Raw genomic sequence first — 4,564 nt, 5'->3', positions numbered from 1 at the left:
GCAGTAACATGACATCCGCGATTTTTGCTTGCCAGCCCTTCCTGACTAGGGGAGCAACTGCCATGTCTGTCCTCATACAAAATACATCACCACTACCCTTCCAACCATGGAGGCAATGAGGGGACGGTATTTGTCGTCATTGTGGGTAAAGGTGCACAACTTGGACGCCTCCTCTGAGAGGGGAACTTGAAAATAACCGTCCACTGCGTCCAACTTGGCAGAAACGCGGGCCTCAGGCATGACCTGGTGAATGAGGTCAGGCACGGAAGATGAAGAATTAAAATCAGTTTTATTCTTTTTTAGATTGATATTACGAGGCCCCCAATGGAACGGCTTGCCGCCATGTCGAGAGAGAAGAAGAGAGAGAGAGAGTGAGAGAGAGAGAAGGAGAGAGAGAGAGTGAGAGAGAATGAGGGTAGCAAGGCTACCACGCATTCAGGACACGAGGCAATTTTGTTCCAGATGTCGTTTTTGATGACAGACCAAAGGTACAGCTGGGAAACAAGCTCACATGTTTTATTGACGCCAGAGTGCCAGGCGTTTAGGGGGTTGATCACAGCGGGCTGAGCTGGGCGGGGAACAAACAGACGCTCACCTGCAAGTATAAGGCCATCCTAGACTTGGAGGGCGTTAACCAGCCCCGCGTATACCGTACTGGGCACGGTTTTCACGAAGTTGTTGTTGGCAGGAATTGATGTTAGAACTCCACTTGAGGCCTCACTGCGGATCACGGCGGCCAAGCGGGGACTGACCTTGATCCTCTTGATGGCAGTTTTGACCTACTTTTCCATCTTTTCTGGGAGCTCCCCCTCCTTGGATGGATCAGAAAGCTCTGCTTTGTTGTTAGCCTTGGCCTCAAGAAGGTTGATGGTAGCTGCAATGCCAATGTAGTAGGACATGGAAGTCTTATCCTCACAGGGAATGACTGAAAAGCCTTAAGGTCCTTGCAGCCAATGAATGCTGGGCTAGGAATGTTTGAGACAACTGCTTCAATGAGCACAGATGAGTAGGGAGTCATTTCATTGGGGATGGTTGCCTTGAAGGAGAGTTTCCCAAGATTGGAGATGGAGGAACCGTTGGCGGCAACGAGGCGGGTAGCACCTGGGGCGAGCTTGACTCCAAGCCATAGGACCCTGGTGAGGTTTGTTTGTTTGTGTGTTTGTTCGGAGTCAGAAGACAGCTCTCTTGCTCGGCATGCTTCTGATGATGGGTGTCACAATTAAGGGATATTCCTGCTCCGTTGTCGCAACCAAACGTGCAACATCAATTATTACCTCACCCTCGGGAATGATCGCAGGTTCGCCCATTTAAGCTGTTAAGGCAGCAACTTATGCTGTAATTTAAACACCGCAAAGAAGCTTGGACTCAGCTCACCTGGGATCGAACCAGGATTCGCGAATTGGAAAGCAGTTGCTCTACCAATACGGTACCCCAGCAAGCCTGACCCTGGTGGGGATGACGGTCCTGGCTGTGCCGGAATCAGGGATGCCTGATATGATGAACTTGAGGTTTTCTAAAATGCAGGAAAGCATGATCTTGTTTAGGGTGGAGGAGGAGGCAGGGGTAGCAGTAGCAATGGCTACTGAGTCTACACAGACAGTGGACGGGCTCCTGGCGACCAGAGGATGATGTACGGCGGGAGGGGCGGCCTTGAGAGTCATCTCTTTGGCCTTTAATTGGTGCGACAGCGACAGGCTTACTTAATGTGTCCGGTTTTATCGCAGATTAAGCATTTCTTCTCGCACATTGGTCCATGAGTGTGGTGTTGGGAGCCACAGCCCCGGAAGACTACCTCCACAGCAGTTATGACAGAGGTGGCTGTTTTGATAACGGGGTGGTGGGCATGACGTGTTGGATGGGCGTAAGAGTGGCAATGGATTCAGCCATGATTGATTCGTGGATGGTAGCAGTGGATTCAGTCATGATTGATTCATGGATGGTGGCAGTGGCTTGGAGCTCCTTGAGGGTGGGATGCATAACCTTCCTGAGTTCCCTGAAGAGCGCCGTTTCACTGTGGCAGCCTACAAGTGTGAAGAAAACTGTAGAACCTTCCCGGTCATGGAATTCAAATCGACCTTGACTAAAAAGCCAAAAAGTCTGTGGACGAGGGGCCTTTCTTCCTAAAATTCAGAATCCCACCTCCTGTCAAATAGGGGATATAGCGTGAGAGATGGGCCTCAATGCGTTCAATGGCGGCCGTGATCGTTGGCGTGCCGGCAACAACGGCGGATAAATCGGGCGCCACACAGGATCTGGGGACGCCCATCTGTACGTCATCCGTTTTAGTGTCAAAGTAAGATGCCTGTCTGTACTCCTGGAACCGAGTTTTACATAGCTTCATTTCAAGTGGGGATGAGGTGTCCGTGAGGACACTCACTCATGAGCTTGAACATGGGAGCCCTAGCTGTGGGAGCCTTGGTGGCGACAGCAGCGTCGTGGGCGTGTCCCTGGCCATCAGAAGGATGCCAAGATCTTTGATGGCATTTTCTATCTCATTGAGGTTGGTGTTCATGCGTAAAGACAGGCAGATACATGTGGCCATGTCCTCCTTTGGTGGGCTTTGGACGGGTCCTTGCCAATGCAATTTGACCATTTCTCGGCAAACACCAGCCATGCGGCCTCTAGTTCCCGGAACTTACTGACAAAGGTAGGGGTGTGGGCCTGTGGTGTATTCCACTTCCAGAGGAACTGTACCCGGGTCAAGAGACCGTTCTTCGAATTAGTGATCGATTTGGACATTGTGATGGGTCAGGTTGTGGACGGCGACAATCACGGGGCAATCGGAGGATCACTGGTGGAAGAGAGGGCGGTAATAGCTGTGTGGGACCTTAAGGATGTGGGTGGGGTAACGTAGTCTTTTTATTATTTATGTTTACTTTGGTGCTGAGAAAAAACACAAAACTAGGATGCAATTTGGGTTTAACCATTAAATTCATATATGGTATATGGAATGGCCTTGGGCTTTCTCAATTAATTCGATCACCAAGTCAATCTGACGTAGACTGACATTTTGGTCCAGTGGTCATTGAAGTCGTTGAGACAATCCACATGGGGACGAGAAGTGATGTCACTGAGTCTCTTCAAGTAGCCCTAACAAAGATATCCAAGACTCCAGTTGGGTGAGTGAGGAGGCCAGAAGTTATTGGGTGAGAAGGATGCCCTATTTTTGTTTTCATTCCAGTGCATGGGGGAGTTCCAACCAATGATACCGGTATTTTGACCTTCAACTATCTCAAGATTGAATTCCGTTGCCAACCTCATCTCCGATTTCGTGGGGCTCAGATCAATCATGGCCTGAAGGACTTCAAAAAGATTAATTCTCGTTGTAAACGAGTTTCCCCATCAGCCTTACACGCAATTCTTATCCTTTCACCTTCAGCCTTAAATAAGCAGGCTGTGGATATGAATAATCCCTAACATTTTTTGGTTTCCATGGTTTCTGAGTCAAGGGCAAAATTGCTATCTTGTGCAAATAATTGAGCTTTAATAAATATATATAAATCGCATCAAGATATGTATTTTAATCTTAGCTCTATTCATGCCATTTAGAAAGTGGCTCAAACTGTTCGAAATAGAGCGTTTGATTTGCCTTTGCTATCATTTCAACTCCTTATCCCTCTCAACTGAATTGTTTGATTACAGGATAAAAGCACTGAACTAAAGGATCACTGAGGCATGTTATTTCATTTCTGTTTGTCTTGATAACATCTAAGGAGAGTCAAGCATCTTGCTTGTATATCTTTGAGCTCTTTAGCTTCTAGTAAAAACAAGTCATGGGGTTATATTTTTTGTGTGATCTAACATACTTTGTGCACACATTGTATGTGCGTATTTGTTGGAAAAGAAATACAACCTTAGCTTAAGCACATCGGCACATGACAATTCTTTGCCGCATTGCTTGTTTGTTCACCAATTTGACGGACTTGGTCACACCTAAAATGACAGGAAAAGCTATTTCCTTACAAAGAAGACTTATAGAGGATATCATAATTATGTAAGAACAAAAATTCCTGCTACACTTAACTCTGCATTATAACAAATATTGAATTCCAAATTCAATTTTTCTGTCCAAGACACCTCACCAGTTATTGCACTGACAAAAAGTGTAAGTTTGACCATTGCCCGTTTGGTGTCAAAAATTAACGTTGATTAGAATCAAACTATTCAACAGAAAAAGATGTGATTTTTTTTGTCAGCTGACGCCTAGAATGGCGGACGTGCGTTTTTTACTCCTCTGACATCAATCTTGTTTTAAATGGTTTTAAGTCGATAAAATAGTACCAACTTTGATACCGGTGAGCGGGACCACGCCCACGAATAGTGGCCCCCCCATGAATCTGTGATACGCCCCGTTCAATACACCTCCCCTTCCGATCCTTCCTCTGCCCATATTCCCCCGACCACGTCTTTTTCAAGGCGCGAGCTTTTAGCCCTCCAACCCTCTTCCTCTTGCCAATCATCCCTTCCCATTCCCCCCCTCAATGGCCATAATTATCTCTCTTTTGTAGATCGGATTGAACAACTCGGTATCGCGAGGAACCAGCATCAGCGGCAACAGCGGATC

At 47.0% G+C, this 4,564-nt stretch overlaps 1 long non-coding RNA gene across 1 annotated transcript; it reads left to right on the top strand.

Annotated features, from left to right (window-relative positions):
* The first annotated feature begins 12 nt into the window (after positions 1-12).
* Positions 13-3,510, top strand: LOC131881269 (uncharacterized). Its single transcript, XR_009373350.1, has 2 exons — positions 13-3,119; positions 3,182-3,510. It is a non-coding gene; the product is annotated as an uncharacterized LOC131881269 (long non-coding RNA).
* The last annotated feature ends 1,054 nt before the right edge of the window (positions 3,511-4,564 follow it).

This window comes from Tigriopus californicus, chromosome 5, assembly GCF_007210705.1.
Source record: "Tigriopus californicus strain San Diego chromosome 5, Tcal_SD_v2.1, whole genome shotgun sequence".
NCBI classification, from domain to species: domain Eukaryota; kingdom Metazoa; phylum Arthropoda; class Copepoda; order Harpacticoida; family Harpacticidae; genus Tigriopus; species Tigriopus californicus.
Note: the sequence above shows the minus strand (reverse complement) of the source record. Positions and strands in the feature narration are given on the sequence as shown.